Source organism: Saccoglossus kowalevskii, chromosome 2 (assembly GCF_978046115.1).
Source record: "Saccoglossus kowalevskii chromosome 2, keSacKowa6.1, whole genome shotgun sequence".
Taxonomy (NCBI): Eukaryota; Metazoa; Hemichordata; class Enteropneusta; family Harrimaniidae; genus Saccoglossus; species Saccoglossus kowalevskii.
Genome location: NC_140642.1, coordinates 22,009,921 through 22,024,250, shown reverse-complemented (window position 1 = coordinate 22,024,250; position 14,330 = coordinate 22,009,921). Strand labels below are relative to the sequence as shown.

General features: G+C 39.0%; 14 non-coding genes across 14 annotated transcripts; all 14 read right to left on the bottom strand.

The window, feature by feature from the left end:
* Positions 1 to 106: 106 nt before the first annotated feature.
* On the bottom strand, positions 107 to 179 carry TRNAR-UCG (transfer RNA arginine (anticodon UCG)). The gene has a single exon. It is a non-coding gene; the product is annotated as a tRNA-Arg (tRNA).
* Positions 180 to 674: 495 nt separating this feature from the next.
* Positions 675 to 746, bottom strand: TRNAR-UCG (transfer RNA arginine (anticodon UCG)). Its single transcript has one exon. It is a non-coding gene; the product is annotated as a tRNA-Arg (tRNA).
* A 991-nt stretch (positions 747 to 1,737) lies between these two features.
* TRNAR-UCG (transfer RNA arginine (anticodon UCG)) lies at positions 1,738 to 1,810 on the bottom strand. The gene has a single exon. It is a non-coding gene; the product is annotated as a tRNA-Arg (tRNA).
* Positions 1,811 to 2,870: 1,060 nt separating this feature from the next.
* TRNAR-UCG (transfer RNA arginine (anticodon UCG)) lies at positions 2,871 to 2,943 on the bottom strand. Its single transcript has one exon. It is a non-coding gene; the product is annotated as a tRNA-Arg (tRNA).
* A 495-nt stretch (positions 2,944 to 3,438) lies between these two features.
* TRNAR-UCG (transfer RNA arginine (anticodon UCG)) lies at positions 3,439 to 3,511 on the bottom strand. Its single transcript has one exon. It is a non-coding gene; the product is annotated as a tRNA-Arg (tRNA).
* A 2,201-nt stretch (positions 3,512 to 5,712) lies between these two features.
* On the bottom strand, positions 5,713 to 5,785 carry TRNAR-UCG (transfer RNA arginine (anticodon UCG)). The gene has a single exon. It is a non-coding gene; the product is annotated as a tRNA-Arg (tRNA).
* Positions 5,786 to 6,275: 490 nt separating this feature from the next.
* On the bottom strand, positions 6,276 to 6,348 carry TRNAR-UCG (transfer RNA arginine (anticodon UCG)). The gene has a single exon. It is a non-coding gene; the product is annotated as a tRNA-Arg (tRNA).
* A 500-nt stretch (positions 6,349 to 6,848) lies between these two features.
* TRNAR-UCG (transfer RNA arginine (anticodon UCG)) lies at positions 6,849 to 6,921 on the bottom strand. Its single transcript has one exon. It is a non-coding gene; the product is annotated as a tRNA-Arg (tRNA).
* A 491-nt stretch (positions 6,922 to 7,412) lies between these two features.
* On the bottom strand, positions 7,413 to 7,485 carry TRNAR-UCG (transfer RNA arginine (anticodon UCG)). The gene has a single exon. It is a non-coding gene; the product is annotated as a tRNA-Arg (tRNA).
* A 1,042-nt stretch (positions 7,486 to 8,527) lies between these two features.
* TRNAR-UCG (transfer RNA arginine (anticodon UCG)) lies at positions 8,528 to 8,600 on the bottom strand. Its single transcript has one exon. It is a non-coding gene; the product is annotated as a tRNA-Arg (tRNA).
* Positions 8,601 to 12,504: 3,904 nt separating this feature from the next.
* Positions 12,505 to 12,577, bottom strand: TRNAR-UCG (transfer RNA arginine (anticodon UCG)). The gene has a single exon. It is a non-coding gene; the product is annotated as a tRNA-Arg (tRNA).
* Positions 12,578 to 13,055: 478 nt separating this feature from the next.
* Positions 13,056 to 13,127, bottom strand: TRNAR-UCG (transfer RNA arginine (anticodon UCG)). The gene has a single exon. It is a non-coding gene; the product is annotated as a tRNA-Arg (tRNA).
* A 492-nt stretch (positions 13,128 to 13,619) lies between these two features.
* On the bottom strand, positions 13,620 to 13,692 carry TRNAR-UCG (transfer RNA arginine (anticodon UCG)). The gene has a single exon. It is a non-coding gene; the product is annotated as a tRNA-Arg (tRNA).
* Positions 13,693 to 14,187: 495 nt separating this feature from the next.
* Positions 14,188 to 14,260, bottom strand: TRNAR-UCG (transfer RNA arginine (anticodon UCG)). Its single transcript has one exon. It is a non-coding gene; the product is annotated as a tRNA-Arg (tRNA).
* Positions 14,261 to 14,330: the final 70 nt, after the last annotated feature.

Below are 14,330 nucleotides of genomic sequence, written 5' to 3'. Positions count from 1 at the left end.
TTTCGCAAATTCTTATCCGCTAACAGTATTTACGACGTATTTTTTTATTGAGTGCAGCTGGTGTTCTTGTGCAATCTTGCAGAAAACTAAATCGTAGCAGCAAATACGACCCCGACGGGACTCGAACCCGCAATCTTCTGATTCGAAGTCAGACGCCTTATCCATTAGGCCACGGAGTCTTAAGTACATCTTCATCCTGTGCCATCTAATTTTTTTACGAATTCCTATTTACCTGGATAATTGAATAAGTCGTTGGGTTCTGTACATCCCCATATTTGCGAATTTGCACCTTCTAAATTTATTCTTGAAATAGTTGCATGTTTGGCTGTGACAGGTGTAGCAGTTCAATTTTGCAGAACACACAATTATTGCATCGCCATACGACCACAATGTGACTCGGACCGCAATTATGTGATTCGATGTCACATGCCTTATTCGTTGGTATTTTATGTAATAGTATTTTGCGTTTTTTTTATAGTGCCACAAGGTGTTTTATATGTCTAGATCCTAAAATTCCTGTCTAATTGACTGACTCATCTGATCCAGCACATCAATGTTATCTCTTTAATTTCGCAAATTCTTATCCGCTAACAGTATTCACGACGTATTTTTTTATTGAGTGCAGCTGGTGTTCTTGTGCAATCTTGCAGAAAACTAAATCGTAGCAGCCAATACGACCCCGACGGGACTCGAACCCGAAATCTTCTGATTCGAAGTCAGACGCCTTATCATTAGGCCACGGAGTCTTCAGTACATCTTCATCCTGTGCCATCTAATTTTTTTACCAATTCCTATTTACCTGGATAATTGAATAAGTCGTTGGGTTCGGCACATCCCCATATTTGCGAATTAGAACACACAATTATTGCATCGCCATACGACCACAGTGTGACTCGGACCGCAATTATGTGATTCGATGTCACATGCCTTATTCGTTGGTATTTTATGTAATAGTATTTTGCGTTTTTTTTTTATAGTGCCACAAGCTGTTTTATATATCTAGATCCTAAAATTCCTGTCTAATTGACTGACTCATCTGATCCAGCACATCAATGTTATCTCTTTAATTTCGCACATTCTTATCCGCGAACAGTATTCACGACGTATTTTTTTATTGAGTGCAGCTGGTGTTCTTGTGCAATCTTGCAGAAAACTAATCGTAGCAGCCCATACGAGCCCGACGGGACTCAAACCAGCAATCTTCTGATTGGAAGTCAGACGCCTTATCCATTAGGCCAGGGAATCTTAAGTACATCTTCATCCTGTGCCATCTAATTTTTCTACCAATTCCTATTTACCTGGATAATTGAATAAGTCGTTGGGTTCTGCACATCTCCATATTTGCGAATTTGCACCTTCTAATTTTATTCTTGAAATAGTTGCATGTTTGGCTGTGACAGGTGTAGCAGTTCAATTTTGCAGAACACACAATTATTGCATCGCCATACGACCACAATGTGACTCGGACCGCAATTATGTGATTCGATGTCACATGCCTTATTCATTGGTATTTTATGTAATAGTGTTTTGCGTTTTTTTATAGTGCCACAAGGTGTTTTATGTCTAGATCCTAAAATTCCTGTCTAATTGACTGACTCATCTGATCCAGCACATCAATGTTATCTCTTTAATTTCGCAAATTCTTATCCGCTAACAGTATTTACGACGTATTTTTTTATTGAGTGCAGCTGGTGTTCTTGTGCAATCTTGCAGAAAACTAAATCGTAGCAGCAAATACGACCCCGACGGGACTCGAACCCGCAATCTTCTGATTCGAAGTCAGACGCCTTATCCATTAGGCCACGGAGTCTTAGGTACATCTTCATCCTGTGCCATCTAATTTTTTTACGAATTCCTATTTACCTGGATAATTGAATAAGTCGTTGGGTTCTGCACATCCCCATCTTTGCGAATTTGCACCTGCTAAATTTATTCTTGAAATAGTTGCATGTTTGTCTGTGACAGGTGTAGCAGTTCAATTTTGCAGAACACACAATTATTGCACCGCCATATGACCACAATGTGACTCGGACCGCAATTATGTGATTCGATGTCACATGCCTTATTCGTTGGTATTTTATGTAATAGTATTTTGCGTTTTTTTATAGTGCCACAAGGTGTTTTATATGTCTAGATCCTAAAATTCCTGTCTAATTGACTGACTCATCTGATCCAGCACATCAATGTTATCTCTTTAATTTCGCAAATTCTTATCCGCTAACAGTATTCACGACGTATTTTTTTTATTGAGTGCAGCTGGTGTTCTTGTGCAATCTTGCAGAAAACTAAATCGTAGCAGCCCATACGAGCCCGACGGGACTCAAACCAGCAATCTTCTGATTGGAAGTCAGACGCCTTATCCATTAGGCCAGGGAATCTTAAGTACATCTTCATCCTGTGCCATCTAATTTTTCTACCAATTCCTATTTACCTGGATAATTGAATAAGTCGTTGGGTTCTGCACATCTCCATATTTGCGAATTTGCACCTTCTAATTTTATTCTTGAAATAGTTGCATGTTTGGCTGTGACAGGTGTAGCAGTTCAATTTTGCAGAACACACAATTATTGCATCGCCATACGACCACAATGTGACTCGGACCGCAATTATGTGATTCGATGTCACATGCCTTATTCATTGGTATTTTATGTAATAGTGTTTTGCGTTTTTTTATAGTGCCACAAGGTGTTTTATGTCTAGATCCTAAAATTCCTGTCTAATTGACTGACTCATCTGATCCAGCACATCAATGTTATCTCTTTAATTTCGCAAATTCTTATCCGCTAACAGTATTTACGACGTATTTTTTTATTGAGTGCAGCTGGTGTTCTTGTGCAATCTTGCAGAAAACTAAATCGTAGCAGCAAATACGACCCCGACGGGACTCGAACCCGCAATCTTCTGATTCGAAGTCAGACGCCTTATCCATTAGGCCACGGAGTCTTAGGTACATCTTCATCCTGTGCCATCTAATTTTTTTACGAATTCCTATTTACCTGGATAATTGAATAAGTCGTTGGGTTCTGCACATCCCCATCTTTGCGAATTTGCACCTGCTAAATTTATTCTTGAAATAGTTGCATGTTTGTCTGTGACAGGTGTAGCAGTTCAATTTTGCAGAACACACAATTATTGCACCGCCATATGACCACAATGTGACTCGGACCGCAATTATGTGATTCGATGTCACATGCCTTATTCGTTGGTATTTTATGTAATAGTATTTTGCGTTTTTTTATAGTGCCACAAGGTGTTTTATATGTCTAGATCCTAAAATTCCTGTCTAATTGACTGACTCATCTGATCCAGCACATCAATGTTATCTCTTTAATTTCGCAAATTCTTATCCGCTAACAGTATTCACGACGTATTTTTTTTATTGAGTGCAGCTGGTGTTCTTGTGCAATCTTGCAGAAAACTAAATCGTAGCAGCCAATACGACCCCGACGGGACTCGAACCCGCAATCTTCTGATTCGAAGTCAGACGCCTTATCCATTAGGCCACGGAGTCTTAAGTACATCTTCATCCTGTGCCATCTAATTTTTTTACGAATTCCTATTTACCTGGATAATTGAATAAGTCGTTGGGTTCTGCATATCCCCATATTTGCGAATTTGCACCTGCTAAATTTATTCTTGAAATAGTTGCATGTTTGGCTGTGACAGGTGTAGCAGTTCAATTTTGCAGAACACACAATTATTGCATCGCCAATATGACCACAATGTCACTCGGACCGCAATTATGTGATTCGATGTCACATGCCTTATTCGTTGGTATTTTATGTTGTAATAGTATTTTGCGTTTTTTTTATAGTGCCACAAGGTGTTTTATATGTCTAGATCCTAAAATTCCTGTCTAATTGACTGACTCATCTGATCCAGCACATCAATGTTATCTCTTTAATTTCGCAAATTCTTATCCGCTAATAGTATTCACCATGTATTTTTTTATTGAGTGCAGCTGGTGTTCTTGTGCAATCTTGCAGAAAACTAAATCGTACCAACCAATACGACCTCGACGGGACTCGAACCCGCAATCTTCTGATTCGAAGTCAGAGTGAGACGCCTTATCCATTAGGCCACGGAGTCTTAAGTACATCTTCATCCTGTGCCATCTAATTTTTTTACGAATTCCTATTTACCTGGATAATTGAATAAGTCGTTGGGTTCTGCATATCCCCATATTTGCGAATTTGCACCTGCTAAATTTATTCTTGAAATAGTTGCATGTTTGGCTGTGACCGGTGTAGCAGTTCAATTTTGCAGAACACACAATTATTGCATCGCCATATGACCACAATGTCACTCGGACCGCAATTATGTGATTCGATGTCACATGCCTTATTCGTTGGTATTTTATGTTGTAATAGTATTTTGCGTTTTTTTTATAGTGCCACAAGGTGTTTTATATGTCTAGATCCTAAAATTCCTGTCTAATTGACTGACTCATCTGATCCAGCACATCAATGTTATCTCTTTAATTTCGCAAATTCTTATCCGCTAATAGTATTCACCATGTATTTTTTTATTGAGTGCAGCTGGTGTTCTTGTGCAATCTTGCAGAAAACTAAATCGTACCAAACAATACGACCCGGACGGGACTCGAACCCGCAATCTTCTGATTCGAAGACAGAGTGAGACGCCTTATCCATTAGGCCACGGCGTCTTAAGTACATCTTCATCCTGTGCCATCTAATTTTTTTACGAATTCCTATTTACCTGGATAATTGAATAAGTCGTTGGGTTCTGCACATCCCCGTATTTGCGAATTTGCACCTGGTAAATTTATTCTTGAAATAGTTGCATGTTTGGCTGTTACAGGTGTAGCAGTTCAATTTTGCAGAACACACAATTATTGCGTCGCCATACGACCACGATGTGACTCGGACCGCAATTATGTGATTCGATGTCGCATGCCTTATTCATTGGTATTTTATGTAATAGTGTTTTGCGTTTTTGTATAGTGCCACAAGGTGTTTTATGTCTAGATCCTAAAATTCCTGTCTAATTGACTGACTCATCTGATCCAGCACATCAATGTTATCTCTTTAATTTCGCAAATTCTTATCCGCTAACAGTATTCACGACGTATTTTTTTATTGAGTGCAGCTGGTGTTCTTGTGCAATCTTGCAGAAAACTAAATCGTAGCAGCCAATACGACCCCGACGGGATTCGAAGTCAGACGCCTTGTCCATTAGGCCACGGAGTCTTAAGTACATCTTCATCCTGTGCCATCTAATTTTTTTTACGAATTCCTATTTACCTGGATAATTGAATATGTCGTTGGGTTCTGCACATCCCCATATTTGCGAATTAGCACCTGGTGAATTTATTCTTGAAATAGTTGCATGTTTGGCTGTGACAGGTGTAGCAGTTCAATTTTGCAGAAATTATTACACAATTATTGCGTCGCCATACGACCACAATGTGACTTGGACCGCAATTATGTGATTCGATGTCACATGCCTTATTCGTTGGTATTTTATGTAATAGTATTTTGCGTTTTTTTTTATAGTGCCACAAGGTGTTTTATATGTCTAGATCCTAAAATTTCTGTCTAATTGACTGACTCATCTGATCCAGCACATCAATGTTATCTCTTTAATTTCGCAAATTCTTATCCGCTAACAGTATTTACGACGTATTTTGTTATTGAGTGCAGCTGGTGTTCTTGTGCAATCTTGCAGAAAACTAAATCGTAGCTGCAAATACGACCCCGACGGGGCTCGAACCCACAATCTTCTGATTCGAAGTCAGACGCCTTATCCATTAGGCCACGGAGTCTTAGGTACATCTTCATCCTGTGCCATCTAATTTTTTTACGAATTCCTATTTACCTGGATAATTGAATAAGTCGTTGGGTTCTGCACATCCCCATCTTTGCGAATTTGCACCTGCTAAATTTATTCTTGAAATAGTTGCATGTTTGGCTGTGACAGGTGTAGCAGTTCAATTTTGCAGAACACACAATTATTGCATCGCCATATGACCACAATGTCACTCGGACCGCAATTATGTGATTCGATGTCGCATGACTTATTCGTTGGTATTTTATGTAATAGTGTTTTGCGTTTTTTTATAGTGCCACAAGGTGTTTTATGTCTAGATCCTAAAATTCCTGTCTAATTGACTGACTCATCTGATCCAGCACATCAATGTTATCTCTTTAATTTCGCAAATTCTTATCCGCTAACAGTATTTACGACGTATTTTTATTGAGTGCAGCTGGTGTTCTTGTGCAATCTTGCAGAAAACTAAATCGTAGCAGCAAATACAACCCCGACGGGACTCGAACCCGCAATCTTCTGATTCGAAGTCAGACGCCTTATCCATTAGGCCACGGAGTCTTAGGTACATCTTCATCCTGTGCCATCTAATTTTTTTACGAATTCCTATTTACCTGGATAATTGAATAAGTCGTTGGGTTCTGCACATCCCCATCTTTGCGAATTTGCACCTGCTAAATTTATTCTTGAAATAGTTGCATGTTTGGCTGTGACAGGTGTAGCAGTTCAATTTTGCAGAACACACAATTATTGCATCGCCATATGACCACAATGTCACTCGGACCGCAATTATGTGATTCGATGTCACATGCCTTATTCGTTGGTATTTTATGTTGTAATAGTATTTTGCGTTTTTTTTTTATAGTGCCACAAGGTGTTTTATATGTCTAGATCCTAAAATTCCTGTATAATTTACTGACTCATCTGATCCAGCACATCAATGTTATCTCTTTAATTTCGCAAATTCTTATCCGCTAACAGTATTCACGACGTATTTTTTTATTGAGTGCAGCTGGTGTTCTTGTGCAATCTTGCAGAAAACTAAATCGTAGCAGCCAATACGACCCCGACGGGACTCGAACCCGCAATCTTCTGATTCGAAGTCAGACGCCTTATCCATTAGGCCACGGAGTCTTAAGTACATCTTCATTCTGTGCCATCTAATTTTTTTACGAATTCCTATTTACCTGGATAATTGAATATGTCGTTGGGTTCTGCACATCCCCGTATTTGCGAATTTGCACCTGGTAAATTTATTCTTGAAATAGTTGCATGTTTGGCTGTGACAGGTGTAGCAGTTCAATTTTGCAGAACACACAATTATTGCATCGCAATACGACCACAATGTGACTCGGACCGCAATTATGTGATTCGATGTCACATGCCTTATTCATTGGCATTTTATGGAATAGTGTTTTGCGTTTTTTTATAGTGCAACAAGGTGTTTTATGTCTAGATCCTAAAATTCCTGTCTAATTGACTGACTCATCTGATCCAGCACATCAATGTTATCTCTTTAATTTCGCAAATTCTTATCCGCTAACAGTATTTACGACGTATTTTTTATTGAGTGCAGCTGGTGTTCTTGTGCAATCTTGCAGAAAACTAAATCGTAGCAGCCAATACGACCCCGACGGGACTCGAACCCGCAATCTTCTGATTCGAAGTCAGACGCCTTATCCATTAGGCCACGGAGTCTTAAGTACATCTTCATCCTGTGCCATCTAATTTTTTTACGAATTCCTATTTACCTGAATAAGTGAATATGTCGTTGAGTTCTGCACATCCCCATATTTGCGAATTAGCACCTGGTGAAATTATTCTTGAAATAGTTGCATGTTTAGCTGTGACAGGTGTAGCAGTTCAATTTTGCAGAACACACAATTATTGCGTCGCCATACGACCACGAAGTGACTCGAACCGCAATTATGTGATTCGATGTCACATGCCTTATTCATTGGTATTTTATGTAATAGTGTTTTGCGTTTTTTTATAGTGCCACAAGGTGTTTTATGTCTAGATCCTAAAATTCCTGTCTAATTGACTGAGTCATCTCATCCAGCACATCAATGTTATCTCTTTAATTTCGCAAATTCTTATCCGCTAACAGTATTCACGACGTATTTTTTTATTGAGTGCAGCTGGTGTTCTTGTGCAATCTTGCAGAAAACTAAATCGTAGCAGCCAATACGACCCCGACGGGATTCGAAGTCAGACGCCTTGTCCATTAGGCCACGGAGTCTTAAGTACATCTTCATCCTGTGCCATCTATTTTTTTTTACGAATTCCTATTTACCTGGATAATTGAATATGTCGTTGGGTTCTGCACATCCCCATATTTGCGAATTAGCACCTGGTGAATTTATTCTTGAAATAGTTGCATGTTTGGCTGTGACAGGTGTAGCAGTTCAATTTTGCAGAAATTATTACACAATTATTGCGTCGCCATACGACCACGAAGTGACTCGAACCGCAATTATGTGATTCGATGTCACATGCCTTATTCATTGGTATTTTATGTAATAGTGTTTTGCGTTTTTTTATAGTGCCACAAGGTGTTTTATGTCTAGATCCTAAAATTCCTGTCTAATTGACTGAGTCATCTCATCCAGCACATCAATGTTATCTCTTTAATTTCGCAAATTTTTATACGCTAACAGTATTCACGACGAATTTTTTTATTGAGTGCAGCTGGTGTTCTTGTGCAATCTTGCAGAAAACTAAATCGCAGCAGCCAATACGACCCCGACGGGACTCGAACCCGCAATCTTCTGATTCGAAGTCAGACGCCTTATCCATTAGGCCACGGAGTCTTAAGTACATCTTCATCCTGTGCCATCTAATTTTTTTACGAATTCCTATTTACCTGGATAATTGAATAAGTCGTTGGGTTCTGCATATCCCCATATTTGCGAATTTGCACCTGCTAAATTTATTCTTGAAATAGTTGCATGTTTGGCTGTGACAGGTGTAGCAGTTCAATTTTGCAGAACACACAATTATTGCCTCGCCATATGACCACAATGTCACTCGGACCGCAATTATGTGATTCGATGTCACATGCCTTATTCGTTGGTATTTTATGTTGTAATAGTATTTTGCGTTTTTTTTTATAGTGCCACAAGGTGTTTTATATGTCTAGATCCTAAAATTCCTGTCTAATTGACTGACTCATCTGATCCATCACATCAATGTTATCTCTTTAATTTCGCAAATTCTTATCCGCTAATAGTATTCACCATGTATTTTTTTATTGAGTGCAGCTGGTGTTCTTGTGCAATCTTGCAGAAAACTAAATCGTACCAACCAATACGACCCCGACGGGACTCGAACCCGCAATCTTCTGATTCGAGGTCAGAGTGAGACGCCTTATCCATTAGGCCACGGAATCTTAAGTACATCTTCATCCTGTGCCATCTAATTTTTTTACGAATTCCTATTTACCTGGATAATTGAATAAGTCGTTGGGTTCTGCATATCCCCATATTTGCGAATTTGCACCTGCTAAATTTATTCTTGAAATAGTTGCATGTTTGGCTGTGACAGGTGTAGCAGTTCAATTTTGCAGAACACACAATTATTGCATCGCCATATGACCACAATGTCACTCGGACCGCAATTATGCGATTCGATGTCACATGCCTTATTCGTTGGTATTTTATGTTGTAATAGTATTTTGCGTTTTTTTTATAGTGCCACAAGGTGTTTTATATGTCTAGATCCTAAAATTCCTGTCTAATTGACTGACTCATCTTATCCAGCACATCAATGTTATCTCTTTAATTTCGCAAATTCTTATCCGCTAATAGTATTCACCATGTATTTTTTAATTGAGTGCAGCTGGTGTTCTTGTGCAATCTTGCAGAAAACTAAATCGTACCAACCAATACGACCCCGACGGGACTCGAACCCGCAATCTTCTGATTCGAAGTCAGAGTGAGACGCCTTATCCATTAGGCCACGGCGTCTTAAGTACATCTTCATCCTGTGCCATCTAATTTTTTTACGAATTCCTATTTACCTGGATAATTGAATAAGTCGTTGGGTTCTGCACATCCCCGTATTTGCGAATTTGCACCTGGTAAATTTATTCTTGAAATAGTTGCATGTTTGGCTGTTACAGGTGTAGCAGTTCAATTTTGCAGAACACACAATTATTGCGTCGCCATACGACCACGATGTGACTCGGACCGCAATTATGTGATTCGATGTCACATGCCTTATTCATTGGTATTTTATGTAATAGTGTTTTGCGTTTTTGTATAGTGCCACAAGGTGTTTTATGTCTAGATCCTAAAATTCCTGTCTAATTGACTGACTCATCTGATCCAGCACATCAATGTTATCTCTTTAATTTCGCAAATTCTTATCCGCTAACAGTATTCACGACGTATTTTTTTATTGAGTGCAGCTGGTGTTCTTGTGCAATCTTGCAGAAAACTAAATCGTAGCAGCCAATACGACCCCGACGGGATTCGAAGTCAGACGCCTTGTCCATTAGGCCACGGAGTCTTAAGTACATCTTCATCCTGTGCCATCTAATTTTTTTTACGAATTCCTATTTACCTGGATAATTGAATATGTCGTTGGGTTCTGCACATCCCCATATTTGCGAATTAGCACCTGGTGAATTTATTCTTGAAATAGTTGCATGTTTGGCTGTGACAGGTGTAGCAGTTCAATTTTGCAGAAATTATTACACAATTATTGCGTCGCCATACGACCACAATGTGACTTGGACCGCAATTATGTGATTCGATGTCACATGCCTTATTCGTTGGTATTTTATGTAATAGTATTTTGCGTTTTTTTTTATAGTGCCACAAGGTGTTTTATATGTCTAGATCCTAAAATTTCTGTCTAATTGACTGACTCATCTGATCCATCACATCAATGTTATCTCTTTAATTTCGCAAATTCTTATCCGCTAATAGTATTCACCATGTATTTTTTTATTGAGTGCAGCTGGTGTTCTTGTGCAATCTTGCAGAAAACTAAATCGTACCAACCAATACGACCCCGACGGGACTCGAACCCGCAATCTTCTGATTCGAGGTCAGAGTGAGACGCCTTATCCATTAGGCCACGGAATCTTAAGTACATCTTCATCCTGTGCCATCTAATTTTTTTACGAATTCCTATTTACCTGGATAATTGAATAAGTCGTTGGGTTCTGCATATCCCCATATTTGCGAATTTGCACCTGCTAAATTTATTCTTGAAATAGTTGCATGTTTGGCTGTGACAGGTGTAGCAGTTCAATTTTGCAGAACACACAATTATTGCATCGCCATATGACCACAATGTCACTCGGACCGCAATTATGCGATTCGATGTCACATGCCTTATTCGTTGGTATTTTATGTTGTAATAGTATTTTGCGTTTTTTTTATAGTGCCACAAGGTGTTTTATATGTCTAGATCCTAAAATTCCTGTCTAATTGACTGACTCATCTTATCCAGCACATCAATGTTATCTCTTTAATTTCGCAAATTCTTATCCGCTAATAGTATTCACCATGTATTTTTTTATTGAGTGCAGCTGGTGTTCTTGTGCAATCTTGCAGAAAACTAAATCGTACCAACCAATACGACCCCGACGGGACTCGAACCCGCAATCTTCTGATTCGAAGTCAGAGTGAGACGCCTTATCCATTAGGCCACGGCGTCTTAAGTACATCTTCATCCTGTGCCATCTAATTTTTTTACGAATTCCTATTTACCTGGATAATTGAATAAGTCGTTGGGTTCTGCACATCCCCGTATTTGCGAATTTGCACCTGGTAAATTTATTCTTGAAATAGTTGCATGTTTGGCTGTTACAGGTGTAGCAGTTCAATTTTGCAGAACACACAATTATTGCGTCGCCATACGACCACGATGTGACTCGGACCGCAATTATGTGATTCGATGTCACATGCCTTATTCATTGGTATTTTATGTAATAGTGTTTTGCGTTTTTGTATAGTGCCACAAGGTGTTTTATGTCTAGATCCTAAAATTCCTGTCTAATTGACTGACTCATCTGATCCAGCACATCAATGTTATCTCTTTAATTTCGCAAATTCTTATCCGCTAACAGTATTCACGACGTATTTTTTTATTGAGTGCAGCTGGTGTTCTTGTGCAATCTTGCAGAAAACTAAATCGTAGCAGCCAATACGACCCCGACGGGATTCGAAGTCAGACGCCTTGTCCATTAGGCCACGGAGTCTTAAGTACATCTTCATCCTGTGCCATCTAATTTTTTTTACGAATTCCTATTTACCTGGATAATTGAATATGTCGTTGGGTTCTGCACATCCCCATATTTGCGAATTAGCACCTGGTGAATTTATTCTTGAAATAGTTGCATGTTTGGCTGTGACAGGTGTAGCAGTTCAATTTTGCAGAAATTATTACACAATTATTGCGTCGCCATACGACCACAATGTGACTTGGACCGCAATTATGTGATTCGATGTCACATGCCTTATTCGTTGGTATTTTATGTAATAGTATTTTGCGTTTTTTTTTATAGTGCCACAAGGTGTTTTATATGTCTAGATCCTAAAATTTCTGTCTAATTGACTGACTCATCTGATCCAGCACATCAATGTTATCTCTTTAATTTCGCAAATTCTTATCCGCTAACAGTATTCACGACGTATTTTTTTTATTGAGTGCAGCTGGTGTTCTTGTGCAATCTTGCAGAAAACTAAATCGTAGCAGCCAGTACGACCCCGACGGGACTAGAACCCGCAATCTTCTGATTCGAAGTCAGACGCATTATCCATTAGGCCACGGAGTCTTAAGTACATCTTCATCCTGTGCCATCTAATTTTTTTACGAATTCCTATTTACCTGGATAATTGAATAAGTCGTTGGGTTCTGCACATCCCCATATTTGCGAATTTGCACCTGCTAAATTTATTCTTGAAATAGTTGCATGTTTGGCTGTGACAGGTGTAGCAGTTCAATTTTGCAGAACACACAATTATTGCATCGCCATACGACCACAATGTGACTCGGACCGCAATTATGTGATTCGATGTCACATGCCTTATTCGTTGGTATTTTATGTAATAGTGTTTTGCGTTTTTTTTATAGTGCCACAAGGTGTTTTATGTCTAGATCCTAAAATTCCTGTCTAATTGACTGACTCATCTGATCCAGCACATCAATGTTATCTCTTTAATTTCGCAAATTCTTATCCGCTAACAGTATTTATTAAGTGCAGCTGGTGTTCTTGTGCAACATTGTAGAAAACTAAATCGTAGCTGCAAATACGACCCCGCGGGACTCGAACCCACAATCTTCTGATTCGAAGTCAGACGCCTTATCCATTAGGCCACGGAGTCTTAGGTACATCTTCATCCTGTGCCATCTAATTTTTTTACGATTTCCTATTTACCTGGATAATTGAATAAGTCGTTGGGTTCTGCACATCCCCATCTTTGCGAATTTGCACCTGCTAAATTTATTCTTGAAATAGTTGCATGTTTGGCTGTGACAGGTGTAGCAGTTCAATTTTGCAGAACACACAATTATTGCATCGCCATATGACCACAATGTCACTCGGACCGCAATTATGTGATTCGATGTCACATGCCTTATTCGTTGGTATTTTATGTAATAGTGTTTTGCGTTTTTTTATAGTGCCACAAGGTGTTTTATGTCTAGATCCTAAAATTCCTGTCTAATTGACTGACTCATCTGATCCAGCACATCAATGTTATCTCTTTAATTTCGCAAATTCTTATCCGCTAACAGTATTTACGACGTATTTTTTTATTGAGTGCAGCTGGTGTTCTTGTGCAATCTTGCAGAAAACTAAATCGTAGCAGCAAATACGACCCCGACGGGACTCGAACCCGCAATCTTCTGATTCGAAGTCAGACGCCTTATCCATTAGGCCACTGAGTCTTAGGTACATCTTCATCCTGTGCCATCTAATTTTTTTACGAATTCCTATTTACCTGGATAATTGAATAAGTCGTTGGGTTCTGCACATCCCCATCTTTGCGAATTTGCACCTGCTAAATTTATTCTTGAAATAGTTGCATGTTTGGCTGTGACAGGTGTAGCAGTTCAATTTTGCAGAACACACAATTATTGCATCGCCATATGACCACAATGTCACTCGGACCGCAATTATGTGATTCGATGTCACATGCCTTATTCGTTGGTATTTTATGTAATAGTGTTTTGCGTTTTTTTTATAGTGCCACAAGGTGTTTTATATGTCTAGATCCTAAAATTCCTGTCTAATTGACTGACTCATCTGATCCAGCACATCAATGTTATCTCTTTAATTTCGCAAATTCTTATCCGCTAACAGTATTTACGACGTATTTTGTTATTGAGCGCAGCTGGTGTTCTTGTGCAATCTTGCAGAAAACTAAATCGTAGCTGCAAATACGACCCCGACGGGACTCGAACCCGCAATCTTCTGATTCGAAGTCAGACGCCTTATCCATTAGGCCACGGAGTCTTAGGTACATCTTCATCCTGTGCCATCTAATTTTTTTACGAATTCCTATTTACCTGGATAATTGAATAAG